At 40.2% G+C, this 15,470-nt stretch overlaps 1 long non-coding RNA gene across 2 annotated transcripts in view; it reads right to left on the minus strand.

The window, feature by feature from the left end:
* The window catches only part of LOC132648337 (uncharacterized), a 99,494-nt gene that overhangs the window by 16,346 nt on the left and 67,678 nt on the right, over nucleotides 1-15,470 (minus strand). For both annotated transcript variants that reach the window (XR_009586704.1, XR_009586705.1), the window contains exon 3: nucleotides 9,406-9,542. This is a non-coding gene — a long non-coding RNA (uncharacterized LOC132648337). The remainder of the gene's footprint in view (nucleotides 1-9,405; nucleotides 9,543-15,470) is intronic.

Here is a 15,470-nt window from a genome sequence, read left to right on the forward strand (position 1 = left end):
TCCACAAGCATGGGAGATCTTTCCTTCTTCTGATATCTTCTTCAATTTCTTCTTCTTCAATAAAGTTCTTATTATACAGGTCATTCACTTGCTTGGTTAGAGTCACATCAAGATACTTTATATTATTTGTGGCTATTATGAAATGTGTAGTTTCTCTAATTTCTAGCTCAGCTCATTTGTCGTTTGTGGACAGGACGGCTACTGATTTTTTTTAAATTAATTTTGTATCCAGCTACTTTGCTGAAGCTGTTTATCAGCTGTAAGAATTCTGTGATGGAATTTTTGAGGTCACTTACGTACACTGTCATCTGAAAATAGTGATAATTTGAGTACTTCCTTCCTGATTTGTATGCCCTTGATATCCTTTAGTTGTCTTATTGCTCTAGCTAGAACTTCAAGTACTATATTGAAGGGCTATGGAGAGAATGGGCAGCCAAGTCTTATCCCCGATTTGGTGGAATTGCTTTGAGTTTCTCTCCATTTAATTTGATGTTAGCTCTAGGCTTCTTGTATGTAGCCTTTATTATGTTTAGGCATGGGCCTTGTATCCCTGATCTCTCTAAGACTTTCATCATAAAGGGATGTTGGATTTTGTCAAAGGCTTTTTCTTCATCTAATGAGATGATCATGTGATTTTTTTACCTTGAGTTTGTTTATGTGGCATTACATTGATGGATTTTCATATGTTGAATTATCACTGTATCTCTGGGATGAAGGAAGATAACTTGATCATGGCAAATGCTGTATTTGATGTGGTCTTGGATTCGGTTTGCAAGTATTTTTATATCATGTTCATGAGTGATATTGGTCTGAAATTCTCTTTCTTTGTTGAGTGTGCAGTTTAGGTATCAGGGTAACTGTGACTTCATAGAATGAATTTGGCAATGTTCTTTCAGTTTCTATTTTGTGGAATAGTTTGAGGAGTGTTGATATTAGCTCTTCTTTGAAAGTCTGGTAGACTTTCAAATTCTGTGCTAAAACCATCTGGATCTGTTTTTGTTGTTGTTGGAAGACGTTTTATGACTGCTTCCATTTCCTTAGGGAATATAAGATTATTTAAACTGTTCACTTAATATTGATTTAGCTTGCTAGGTGAAATCTATCCAGAAAGTCATCCATTTCCTTCAGCTTTTCCAATTTTGTGTAACATAGGCTTCTGAAGTAAGACCTAGTGAGTTTTTGGATTTTCTCAGTGTCTGTTTTTATGTTTCCCTTTTTGTTTCTGATTTCGTTAATTTGAATACTCTCCCTCTGCCTTTTACTTAGTTTGGCTAATAGTTTGTCTATCTTGTTGATTTTCTCAAAGAACACACACATACAGAGATCTAAATAAGTAGATTGTTTTGAGTAACAATGAAAGCTCAATTACCTAGCAAGTTGCTGTCATTGAAACATCTGTACTCAGTGAATTTATTATTACTTAATAAATTTTGACATTATGGAAAGATTCAAATGTTTAATCTGCTTCTGACATAGAATACTTATAATTGTGCGTGTGTGTGTGTGTGTGTGTGTGTGCGCGCGCGCGCGCATGTGTGTAGGTCAGAAAATAACCAATAACCTTAGGGTGTTAAGTGTCATTCCCTAGAAACCTTTTTTTTTTTTTTTTTTTTTTTGAGACAGAATATCTCATTGGCCTTAAACTTTGCCATTTAGGCCAGACTAGCTAGTCACTGAGCTCTGGAGAATCAATTTATCTCTGTCTCCATCTTTTCACAGGGTTGTTCAGGGGTGTTTATTATTCACTGTGCTAGCAAGAACAATATCAGGGCACAACTCTTAATTTCTGTCCACTAGATTGAGGAACAAGTTTTGACTCACTGATAATAAAGAAACATTTGATACAAAAAAAAATCATTGAACTTACATTGAGCTATTAGCAGCTGTGAGTGTCTGAAATCTCAGCACCCAAGAAGCAGAAGGATCTCAGTTAGAGTCTAGCCTGGACTATAAAGTGAGACTGGTATAAAGAAAACTAACAGCAAAAAGTTCAACTACTAAAATTTGGTTCAATTACTTAAATTCCCTGAAATAAATGTTTAAGAAAAAAAAATTCTACCATTCTAATATCTAGTGAATATAGCTTGAACAAGTTGAGAATACAAAATATTTGCTTTAGTTCCTGATCTATTTTCTTGAAGAGACACCATGAACGGGGACATTTATAAAAGAAAACATTTAACTGGGGGATTTGTTTATGGTTTCAGAGGGTTAGTCAATAATCATCATGATGGGGAGGGAGGCAGCAGGTGCCAGCAGGCAGGCGGGCAGGCGCGGTACTGACACAGCAGCTGACCCATGAGGGGCAGGTAGAAAAAGGGCCTGGTGTGGGTTTTTGAAACTTCAAAGCCCATCCAGATTGGCACACATCCTCCAATAAGGTTATGCTTCCTAATCCTTCCTCAACAGTCTGTCAACTGGGAAACAAACATTCAATATAGGAGCCTATTTGGGGTCATTTTCACGCAAACCACCCCAGTATTTTAACTGTGTTAGTTGTGTTTTTTTTGTTGCTGTGACAGAAATAACTGGCAGAAGCAACTCAGGGAAGGAAAGGCTTGTTTCGGCTCACGTTTTCAGTCCAGTCCAATGGCAGAATGGCTCTCTGTGGCTCTGAGACACGGGTAAGGCTGACTACCTCACACAGCAGAAGGAAGCAAGAGACTTTGACCAGACTCAGAAAGGCCTATCCCTAGCAACCTACTTTTGTCATCCAGATCCCACTCATCTCACCGCTTATGTGGTCAAATTTTAGATTCAAATTGTAACACTATCGTAATGCTAATTATACCTATATATAATTATATTTCCAAAAATAGGAGAAAAAGTTACCACATGAGGAATCTATAAATAATACAAATGCTAGGCTGATAGGCATCATGGTACCTACCAACAGATGAAGGCTGAAGCAGGAGGATTTCAAATTCAAGGCTAGCCTAGGACCATTGTTTGACCCTGGCTCAGAAAAAATGCAATTCCTGGGAACAGCCATTTAAAAAGCATAAAGGTCAGAGGTAAGTGGGAAAATTGAAATATAATACCAAACAGTTGAGCAGGTTATAAAGAAGTAAACAGAGATTAAAAAAAAAAAGCATAAGGAAATAGTACATGGATTTTCCGGTGTGGTGGCCCACACCTGTAATCCCAGCATGTGGAGAAGCTGCATCAGGACAATCAAGTGAGTGTTCAAGATCACTTTCAGATACATAGTGATTTGGAGTCTGAGTAACTTGAGACTTTGTCTCAACATAACAAACAAACAAAATAAAGTGGAATATAAATTACAAATATATAAGGTGGAGAAGAGTCAGGTTGAAAAGGAAGAGCCAGTGATGCCACCTGAAACAAGAAAGATCAAAACATAAAATAGTTTCATCAGAAACAAAAAAAAACTCATGCAATACGCTTCAGAAATCTAAATAAGCGCATTAATATTGAAGATTTTATCAAGACAGAGATTGTACCCAGATAATTGAGCTTCAGAATGTGTGAGGCAAATAATAAAAGAGTTACAAAAGAAACCTGTAATCATAGCTGGGGATTTAAGGCAGACAGAGGATTACTGGGAACACAGACTTGAACATCAAAGTCATCGTGATCTGACGCACAGCCGTAGACAGCTGCAGCCAACAATGGCAGCAGCGTGATGCAGCTCACCTGGGATGTTCGTCATGATGGCCCATTTAATAATCCATAACATGTCTTTATTATAGCCAGAAAGCGAAGGTTCTGCATGCTGTTCTCTGACCAGCACATAATTAAAGTAGAAATAAAAACTGGAAACAGTGCTCAGTGGCGAAGCACCTGCCTGGTGTGTTCACGTCCTGGCCACAACCCTAGCACAACAGAACACGGGTAATTTACAAATTAAAGGCAACTGCCAGGCATGCTGCACACACTGTATCTTGGGAAGCAGAGGCAGGAAGATCAAGTGTTCAAGTCAATTTGAACTGTGTAACGAGTTCGATGCCAGTCTAGGTTCTATCAGACCTTTTTCCAAGACAGAGAGAGAGAGAGAGAGAGAGAGAGAGAGAGAGAGAGAGAGGAGAGTACAGAAGGGAATCCCATCAAAAATACATCCTCAGACAAATCACAAATCAAAAATGAAAATTTAAACTATACACATATAAATGTGCATACATGCAATGATAAAACAAATTTTATGTCACTTTTTTTTTCAGTTCTCACAATCTTTATTTATACAGATGTCCACTGCAGAGATTTCATATAAGCCTATACCATGTGACTGTGAATCATTTCAGCTACTTATAGTAATCTTTCATGGTTAATTCTTACCATAGTATATATCAATACTTCCTCAATTCCATTTGTATGAATGATATCCGGTTTGGACATATCATCTTTTATGTATTCATTTAACAATTTTAGTGACATATGTATTATGGTCTAATAAAATTATGAGGGGTCAACTTCATATATTAAGTATTTATAGTGGTAAAGCTTGTATATACATTTTAATTCTTTATAGTTAAATTTTGCGATATGATTTAGGTGTCCAGATTTATAATTAGGAGTCTGGACATCCAGTTGTATCGGTACCATTTCTTAAAGGTATTATTATTTTGCCATTAAAATATCTTAGCACTTTTGTCTAATTAAAAATATCTTTATGAGATTATATCTCCCCTCTCAGTGGACTAGGGAATAGGGATAGGGTAGGATGAAGGAGGAGGGTGGAATCGGGAGGAAGGAGGGGACTAACAAGGATATAAAATGAATAAATTGTAAATAATAAATCATGTCACTTTTAATGTTAATATATGGATGCTCAGATAATTATGGTTGGAATAATTTATATCATGAAATGAAAATAAAATATATACATTAATTATTTCTGAACTAGACTCATGAGAAGCTAGAAAATATAAAAATTTGGGTATTAACTAAAGAGGAAGAAAATTAGGAAACAAATAATTAATAATAAAGAAAGTAACAAGAGAGAAACTAGATTGCTTTTGAAAACCACTAACAAATTATTAGCTAAGCTAAACAAGAGAAGAAAACAGAACTCAGAAACGGCTAATCTAAGGACTTGCCGAACGCTAAAGGCACAGACGGAACATTTGCAGACCCCTTAGAAGTGGATTTGGACCAAAATTCACCAAAAGATCTCCATAAACATGTCGATTGCATAAACTGTCAAATGAAAATATCATCTCTGATAAATGTTACGACTTGGATGTTTTCACCAGAAACTAACTCAATTATTTAAGGAATGAATAATATAGCGATCATGCAAGTGTTCCCAAATTCAGAACACAAGAACATTCCCCAGGGGGTTATAGGAAGCCAACATGATCCTCACCATAAGTCACAATAAAGGCATTAAAATACATAAAACCAATAACTTTCCAGGATATTGATGGTAAAGTCTATATCAAAATATTATCAGACTATCTGAGTTTATTTGAAGCTAATAATAAGATAAGAATAATATATCATAAAGAGGAAAGTTGCATTTAGTATCAAAATCAATTAAACAAATATACTAAAGGCCACATAAAAGATGTTTTCCTTAAATTCACTCACAAGGAAAACTGTCTTGAAAGGTACAATGTTATCTATAAGGTGGACTGAAATGTTCACCAGATTCCCTTAGGCCAGGGTCAGTGTGTAAAAGCTACCTTCATCACTTTCCTTAAACTTTTTTTTTCAGAAGGTTTTAACAATCACTGTAAAATTAAATAAGGGACCCACATGACAAGAAGTGAAGCCATCTCTTCTCTGTGGATGACTTTGCTGCCTTTATAGGGGAGCCCAAGGAAGTCGGAGAAATAACTAGAAATAGTGGCCAAGGAAACATACTAGCAATAAGCTTATGACAAAAATTATCTCTGTGTTTATAAAATAGCATCAAATCATTGACAAGGACATTAATCAGCTAGCCATAATTACTACAGTGTCAACATAAAACACCATGGTGTAAATTTAACAGAAGGTTTGAAAAATGTCAAAGTGAAATTCCATTGATTAAGAAATTTTAAGTTAAAAACATGTCAGTTCTTCCCAAATCAATTTAAGTACTTAATGCAATCCAATTCAAAACTCCAAAAGATTCTTACAGAGTCCACAAGTTCATGCAGAGATCTTATAAGTGTTCAAGTGACATAGAATTTAATAGCTGTCCAAAGGGCAAAGGAGAGCTGTCATCCCCTCTTTGTAAAGTAAACAATATTGCAGACCCAGAAAGGTGGGTGTGGCAGAGCCCTACTGATGTAACTGTGGGCCTAGAGGCCACGTGAAACCAGACGCAGCAGCAAACCCAGGCGATTCCAGCACTCCCACCGAGAGATGGGAGGCAGAGCAAGGAAATCACAGACATCTGTGGGTCACATAGCGTAGACTACGCAGCCGGCAGCAGGGCAGGAGCAGAAATAATGGGGGGTGGGGGAGGGGAGGAGGAGGAGCAGAGGGAAGGAAAGGGGGAGGGGGAGGGGGAGAAGGAAAGAGAGAGGAGGAGGGCCTGCCTTGACAAGGTGGGAAGCAAAAGGCAGCACCCATGTGCCACACGGAGTGCCAGAGACAGAGAGACAGAATCGCATTAAATGGCCATACTGCCAAAAGCAATCTACAGAGTCAATGCAATTCCCATCAAAATACCAACTCAATTCTTTGCAGACCTTGAAAAAAAGATTCTCAGCTTCATATGGAGAAACAAAAAACCCAGAATCTCCAAAACGATCCTGTACGACAACAGATCATCTGGAGGTATCTCCATCCCTGATCTCAAGCTGTACTACAGGGCAACAGTAATAAAAACTGCATGGTTTTGGCATAGAAACAGAAAGGAGGTTCAATGGAACTGCATAGAAGACCCAGAAATAAACCCACACACCTATGAATACTCGATATTTGACAAAGAAGCCAAATCCATTCGATGGAAAAATTCAACAAATGGTGCTGGGCCAACTGGATGTCTACATGCAGAAAAATGAAAATAGATCCATATTTATCATCCTGCACAAAACTAAAGTCAAAGTGGATCAAAGACCTCAACATAAAACCAGATACTCTAAATCAAGTGGAAAAAAAAAGTGGGGAACAGCCTAGAACTCATTGGCACAGGAGACAACTTCCTGAACAGAACACCAACAGCACAGGCTCTAAGAGCAACAATCAATAAATGGGACCTCATGAAACTGAAAAGCTTCTGTAAAACAAAGGACACTGTCGTCAAAACAAAACGACTGCCTACAGATTGGGAAAGAATCTTCACCAACCCTTTATCTGACAGAGGACTCATATCCAGTATATACAAAGAACTAAAGAAGCTGAAAAGCAGCAAACCAAGTAATCCAATTAAAAATGGGGAACAGAGCTAAACAGAGAATTCTCGACAGAGGAATATCGAATGGCAGAGAAACACTTAAAGAAATGCTCATCCTCATTAGCCATCAGGGAAATGCAAATCAAAATGACCCTGAGATATCACCTTACACCCATCAGAATGGCCAAGATGAAAAACTCAAGCAACAACACATGCTGGAGAGGTTGTGGAGAAAGGGGAACCCTCCTCCACTGCTGGTGGGAATGTAAACTGGTACAACCACTCTGGAAAGCTATCTGGCACTTTCTAAGACAATTAGGAATAGTGCTTCCTCAAGACCCAGCTATACCACTGCTAGGTATATACCCAAAGTTTGCTCAAGTACACAAAAGGGATACTTGCTCAACCATGTTTATAGCAGCTTTATTTGTAATAGCCAGAACCTGGAAACAACCCAGATGTCCATCAACGGAAGAATGGGTACAGAAATTGTGGTATTTCTACACAATGGAATATTACTCAGCAATCAAAAAGGAGGAAATCATGAAATTTGCAGGCAAATGGTGGGATCTAGAAAAGATCATTCTGAGTGAAATATCCCAGAAGGAGAAAGACAAACACGGTATATAGACCTATAAGATATGGGTCACTTATATAGATCTATAAGATATGACAAACATAAGGAAATCTATACACCTAAAAAAGATAATCAAGAGAGCAGACATGGGGTAAGATGATCAATCCTCGTTTAGAAAGACAGATGGGATGTGCATTGAACGTATGACAGGAGTCTACTGAGCACATCTGAAAGACTCTAACTAGCAGTGTTTTCAAAGCAAAGACTCATGACCAAACCTTTGGCAGAGTACAGGGAATCATAAGAAAGAAGGGGAGTTAGTCTGATGGGGAAAGGATAGGAGCTCCACAAGGACCAAATATATCTGGGCACAGGGTCTTTTCTGAGACTGACATTCAACCAAGGACCATGTATGGATATAACCTAGAACCTCCACTCAGATGTAGCCTGTGGTAGCTCAGTAACCAATTGGTTTCCCAAAGTGAGGGGAACAAGGACTATTTCTAACAGGAACTCAATGACTGGCTCTTTGGCCTCCCCCCCCCCCCAGGGGAGGAGCAGTCCTGTTAGGGCACAGAAAAGGGCTTTGCAGCCAGTCCTGAAGATACCTGATAAAACAGGATCAGATGAATGGGGAAGAGAGTGGACTTGGAAAGGGGCACAGTGGAGATGAGGGAGGGAGGGAGAGACTGAGAGGGAATGAGGGATCCGGACACGGCCGGGATACAGAGTTAATAAAATGTAACTGATAAGAGAAAAAAAAAAAAAGAAATCAGCAATACAATAAAGCAGTCAAAATTTTTTCTCATTATTAAAAGTATATGGGATTATGCATGCAGATTAAATAAAAATTAATAAACCTGTCTTTGTAACAAAAAAAAACTGTTAAAAAACTAGATGGTATTAGAAAGGACAGAAATTATTCAGGGGCCATGACCGGAAGGTGAGGCTGCTTCTGACTAGCTCAGTGGCTTTATCAGTTGCAGACTGGAGGATTTACTTGATGTCAACAGGGCACTATTGTGTGTGTGTGTGTGTGTGTGTGTGTGTGTGAGAGAGAGAGAGAGAGAGAGAGAGAGGCTCCTAGGCTCCTTGGTCTTTGTGCTTCTTTTTCCAAATATTACTCAAAAGCATATCTTATGACTACTTTGATATAAAGGCAAATATCTCCCAGACATCATATATTATGATATACTTACTCCCCTAATTTTTATCAGTATTTTAAAATAAAATGGTTCTCATGGTCATGGGTGCGCTGAATCTCCTGGCATTTGGTGTCATTCCTTTTGTCAAATTCCTTTTGCCAGTTGTGACAGTAAGGGCACCTTTTTGAGGTCACATTGCTTTTTACCATTTTCCTTACAACCTCCTAAGTTCCTGGGTGTCTCAACTCATCTTTCGAGGAGCAAAAATGTGTGCTTTCTCTCTACAACCAGAATCTTAACGTCTTAAAATAATTTTCTAATAGAAAATTCCCTGCCTCTGGCAGGCAGTCTTTTAACTTGTCTCTGTGAGAGCAGTCTGCCTGTTATACACTTACCCTCTTTGCAAGCAGAGCCCAACTTGACCATAGTGCATCTGCAGAACTGAGGAAAAGCAGCTGAATGATCTCTGGGCTTTGGAGAGCCTTGCTAACAGGCTTCGTGTTCTCTTAACCCAAGACAGACGAAAAGCCAGCTGTGGAGAGAATTTTAAAATAATGCGAGTCGTCACCTCTTTTCTTACATTAAAATCACATTAGGGTGATTTGAGAGCATATTAACTTATATTAACTTTTCCCTAGATCTGAGAGCAAAGAACTCTGAGGCTGATCAGTTTTCTGGAAGAGTGAGGAAACAGCTGATGTTTAAAATGCTCTTTGAGATTCTGTGTGAGCTTTGTCTTATCCCATGCACCTGTACCAGGAGTGGAGGTTTGTGGGGTACTAGGAAGTGAGGAAGCACCATGTCTGTCTTTTAAAAGCTTCACAGGGGAGATGAACCTAGCAATGAATAAATTATACCATTCATGAGCACAGCACAGCAAGAAAGGCTGCAGAGCGTCCTGAAGTAGATCCTCATGTCATACTCAACAAGCATGTCTGCACAGTCTGACTTATATCTGGGTATACAAAGTGTTATTTATTACAATTTATTCACTTTGTATCCTAGACCCTAGAGAAGAGACTTAATCCTCATTCAGAAGGGCAAACAGGATAGACGGCAGAAGTAGGAGAAGACAGGGAACAGGACAGGAACCTTCCACAGGGGACTTCTGAAAGACTCTACTCACCAGGGTATTGAAGGAGATACTGAGACTCATAGCCAAAATTTGGGCAGAGTGCAGGAAAAATTTTGGGAGGGAGATAGAAAGACCAGGAGGGGACAGGGACTCTACAAGGAGAACAACAGAGTGAAAAAAACCTGGGCCCAGAGGGTCCTGCAGAGACTGATACTCCTACAAAGGACTATGCATGGAGAAGACTTAGACTCCCTGCACAGAGGAAGCCCACCTGCTGCTCAGTTTACAAGTGGGTTCCCTAGTAAGGGGAACAGGGGCTGTTTCTGACACGAATTCAGTGGCTGGCTCTTTGATCACCTCCTCCAGTCCACAGAGCAAGATGATACAGACCGTCCTGATGAAACCTGATAGGCTAGAGTCATATGGAAGGGGAGGATGTCCTTAGGGAGGGAAGAGGCAGGATGGGACTGGGAGGAGATGAGGGAACTTGTGAAACCTTTATCATCAAACTTTTCTTATAGTATTGGTATCTGTCCCCCAAGCCTCTGCAGTGATCATACAAATCAGAAAAGTGCTTACAACTCTTGGGAAATTGTTCTAAAGAAAATTATTTTTACTTTTAAGATCTGAAAAAGTGGGTAGTGAGATGGCTCAGCAGGTCAAGGTGTTTGCTTGCAAGCCAATCCCTGGAACCCACGTGATGAAAGGAGAAAATGGACATGTAACAGTTGTCCTCTGCCTACATACATGTGCCATGGAATGTGTGTGCCTTCACGTGCACACATACACACACACCAAATAAATAAACAAATGTAATAAAATGTTAAGTGATAAGAAGTAGCATCTCATTCAGAAGCTTTTCCCCTGGTTGTCAATGGTGATAAAATATTACAATATTATGTCAGGAAAACCTGCTGCTGAGGTTGCAGTCTGCCATGACTGGAAAGCCCTGAGCTCGGGGTGCAGTGGAGGACTCCCTTTGCCAGCAGAGCTTCCTCTCCTCTTCCCAGAGCATCCTACCCCCCCCACCTGAGGAATGTCGCTTAGCCCTTAGGGAAATTACAGATCCAACTCCCCTTCTCCTGATAAGAACCCATTCATCAAGCGCTTGGGATTCCTGGAAAGCATCCCAAATGTGAAATAGGCATCTCAGTACCTTAGCCCTTCAGCCAGTGACATTATCCCTACTGTCTCACCAAAGCTCTATACAGCCCTCATTCACTCTGAATAAAATTGACCTGCCTCCCAGAAGCTGATCCCTGAGTGTCATCATTTCCATCAGTACTACGGGGCTTCCGAACTCTGCCAGTAGCTCCTGCTCCCATTGCCCTCAAGGGCCGATACCTGTCGACCACCCCTAGGTGCAGGGAGGGTCACAATATTTTACATGATTTACAGAATAAGAGGGACATGCCATGGTGTCATGAGAAAACAGTTTCGTGGAAAACTGCATCATAATAAATGTGTACTCATAAGTACCGAGTACTAATGGGGAATATTTTATTACCGTTCATTGAAATGAATAGATTACATTAGAGCGACACATTAATTATAGTAACAACATATGTAAGCATGTGAGTTAAAATGAAGACTGCATTTTGTGTTATCACAAAAAAAGGTCACTCAAAATGTAATCTCTGAAAGTTATGCAACAATAGAATGTAACCATTTAATCCAAGATGGCAGCGCCAACCACACAGGGTATCTGAACAGCAGCTCAGTAGTGAAAGCAGAGTGACCGGCAGGCTGTACTGTGGACCCCCAAACCATGACATCTGCGGTGAGAGAGAATCTATGGGGATACTCCAAGGTCCATCTTCAGGCCACCTGGTTAATAACGGAAAAAATTCCCAGGCACCCACCCGGCATTGCTGCAACCCTAGGCCAACCGCCCACGTCCACCATCTGTGGATACCTTCCTGGTGGAGATAGCTGGCGGCTCAGACCTTGGGCGCTCACTCTCACTTCCTTTGAAGTGAATAGCTTCCTGCACTGGGGTGAGGCTCCAAACCTGGGCACTCACTCTCACCATCCTGTGGATACCTTCCTGGCCGCAGAGGCTAGTATGCTCACTCTCACAGTCCGGGGAGATACCTTCTGGTACTGTAGGGGAGGCCTGGCTCCATTCTGCCTGGTTCACCCAAGTCAGAATCAGCAAGCATAGCAAAGACAGTGGACACAAAGGAGCTGAGCTAGGAGCAGGACTCAAGTCCCATTGTCCACCACCCATTGTCCAGTGGGGCACTAGAGAAGCTCTAGGCACAGAGATATTTCTGCCTGCTCCCAGCAGCCTGGCCTGCCTGGGTCAGAAACAATGAGCCCATCACAGCTGTAAACCCAGTGGAGCTGAGACCCAGGTGCGGGACCCAAATCCCATTCTCCACCATCTTAAGGAAACCTGTGGGGCACTGGAGCAGCTCTAGGCTTGGAGATCTTTCCAACTGTGCCCCAGCTATCTGGAATATCTGGGTCACAAACAGTGAACCAGCAGAGACAGTGAATCCAGCAGGGAATACTTGAGACTCCAGAGACAGGTGGACCCAGTCTGAAGTACAGGCTCCAGGAACAATCAGTCAAGGCTACAGCCAACCAGATGGCTAGAGACTAGCGTAAGAATACAGAAAACAACAACAACAACAAAAGGACATCATGGCTTCACCAGAATCTCCAAAAATCAGTGGATGTTCTATTGCAGCTGATACACAGGAAAATGATCTTAAATCTATAATTATGCAGTTATTCAAAGCATAAAGAGGAAACAAACAAAAATACAGGCCATCATGGATAGACAGGAATACACATTCAAACAAATAAAGGAAATGGTATCAGACATGAAAACAGAATTAGAATCAATAAAGAAAACACAAACAGAGAAAACCCTGGAGTTGGAGAACTTGAGAAGAGATCAGAAACCACAAAGGTAAGCATCACCAATAGAATACAAGAGATGGAGGAGAGAATCTCAGACTCTGATGATTCAATTACAGAAACTGATACATCTCTCAAAGAAAACATAAAATTGGAACTCCAATTTCAATAGCCTGCTCTTGGAGAAAAAGGGCAGCAGAGAAGATGAGAACACATACAAGCAAAGACAGTTACATGCATACACACACACACACACACACAGAGAGAAAGAGAGAGAGAGAGAGAGAGAGAGAGAGAGAGAGAGAGAGAGAGAGTCCAACTGACTTGGTTTCTAAGGTATGCTTCTGAATCCTAAGGTGCATCAACATTATATAAAGAATAATTATCTTCATTACTCCAATGGTTTTCCAAAGGTGCTTCAGAAACTAAAGCCAAATGACAAAAACTTTAACACTATTGTTTTGGAGCAGTGGTTCTCACCCTTCAAAATGGTGCTTTAATACAGTTTCTCATGTTGTGCTGACCTCCAACCATAAAATTATTTTCATTTGCTACTGCAGAACTGTAACTTTACTGCTGTTATGAATCATAACGTAAATATCTGTGTTTTCTGGTGGTCTTGGGTGACTCCTGTGACCCCCAAAGGGATTAAGCCCCACAGGTTGAGAACTGCTGCTCCACAAGGAAGCACTTTTCTCTCTAGTAATCGATTGTCAGCTAGGACAGCTTAGAGTGAAGTAAATCACAGGCCATTTGCTTTACCTGTGGACAGTAGTGCATAGTGTTTGATTAAGATAAAAGGCATTTAAATGAAAGGTTTCAAAAGTCAAGACTAGTGCAAAAACTTCAGAGTAAAATATCAAATTTTAAAGAAAACCATTTATCAGTATAGTCAAGATCAGTCACAGAAAATTCCATAGTCTTCACTCGGCAACCACCACCAGCCAGTGCCTGGTGAGGTTGTGGGATCGTACTTGTTCATTGAGCTTTAAAATATACTTTTGAATGGACACGCAGTATAGTATCAATTATCTAAAATGTAAGACACAAGGAATATTTCTAAAAATGCACACTGTAATTATGTCTGTATGTAACACAAAATTCAAAATAGTAGTTATATATCAACATTCTTTAAAGGACACATTTTGAAATGTAGGTCACATTGAAGGTTAGATTTAAGTGATAAATTAAGTAGTATGTGTATTTTAGGGCCCTTTGTGTCTCATATGTAAATATGTGTGAATGAAATATATGTTATGAATCAATTATAACACCCAATCCTTTATACATAAATATATTTTACACATGTCACGCTAGCAAAAAATGGATGTGTATGTAAATGTATCTCACTCCAGAAAAAGAAGTCTGGCTTTCTAGTTTTTAAAGCAAGTCATAAAGATTGTGAATGCTCATTATTTATAGCAACTGTGACTCTCATACTACATTTCCATAGAATAATATAATAGCTTCTTCCTATTGGCTAGATACCCCCTGAGAAACATTCAATCAAATCCTAAGTCCCATTTGGAAACTACAGGATACATTCTCCACTTTCTCAGGCTTGAAGTTGTGTGAAAACTCTTCACATGGCCCATGAGTTTGCTGTGTTCAAGGTGGATAAGCGAAGAAAGCAGAGTCGCTGGAGTGCACTAAGCCCTTGATCTCAGTGGTGGATGAAACTCTTCTCCGGTTATGCTGACATTCTTATTCACCCTCCTTTATACGCCTTGACCTGAATTGCAGTAACAACAGTGGCTTGGGACAATTGATTCAACCCTACCTCAAGCACGATAGAGTGGATCTGAGAAGAAAACATTTTTCTGGCATTTCTACTACATGAGATTAAAGTAATCCTCTTGCACTTAACGCCTTGTGAAGGGTTGAGCTGGCATGGCAACTTCTCAGACTCTCTGATGCACAGCTTCTGTGAAAACCTCTCTGAATAAGAGGTAAGCTGGAGTGGGCCAGGTGTCACTTTGACAGCCAAAGCAGTTATTATGAGTAAGACTCAGATGGCATTGAAGCAACAGGTCGGGTTAGTCAATGCTGAAACACATTCCCAGGTTAATGTCATGATGACCCAGTCTGCCTCTGCAACAGGTAAATGCAACAATCCTGGAGAAAAGGCTGATGCCAGGGACCTATAACAGCAGGAGCTGTCCATGGGGGTCTCTGTACTTTTTGTTCTGCTGTGTGTCTTCTACCTGGAGTGCCTTTCCATCAGGGTGTGATCCTTAATGCCATTGTTGGTCCCCCTCTCCCCCGGTCTTGCTATGCTACTCTAAGATAACTCATTTTAAAAAGAAGCAGGGAAGTAAAGTCATTAAAGTGCGACCCTACAACAAGACACTAGCTGTTCCTCATCAGAGAGTCTTTCTAGTGTAACTCAATCCTCCCCCAACACAAGGACTCTTCTAAACGTTCTTGCTTATTGCATGCCTACTCCAGGTAGAGCGTAAGCTGCTAGAGAGCAGAGAGCTCTAACATCAGGCAAGTCAAAGATAAAACCAAATGTAG

Source organism: Meriones unguiculatus, chromosome 1, assembly GCF_030254825.1.
Source record: "Meriones unguiculatus strain TT.TT164.6M chromosome 1, Bangor_MerUng_6.1, whole genome shotgun sequence".
NCBI lineage: Eukaryota > Metazoa > Chordata > Mammalia > Rodentia > Muridae > Meriones > Meriones unguiculatus.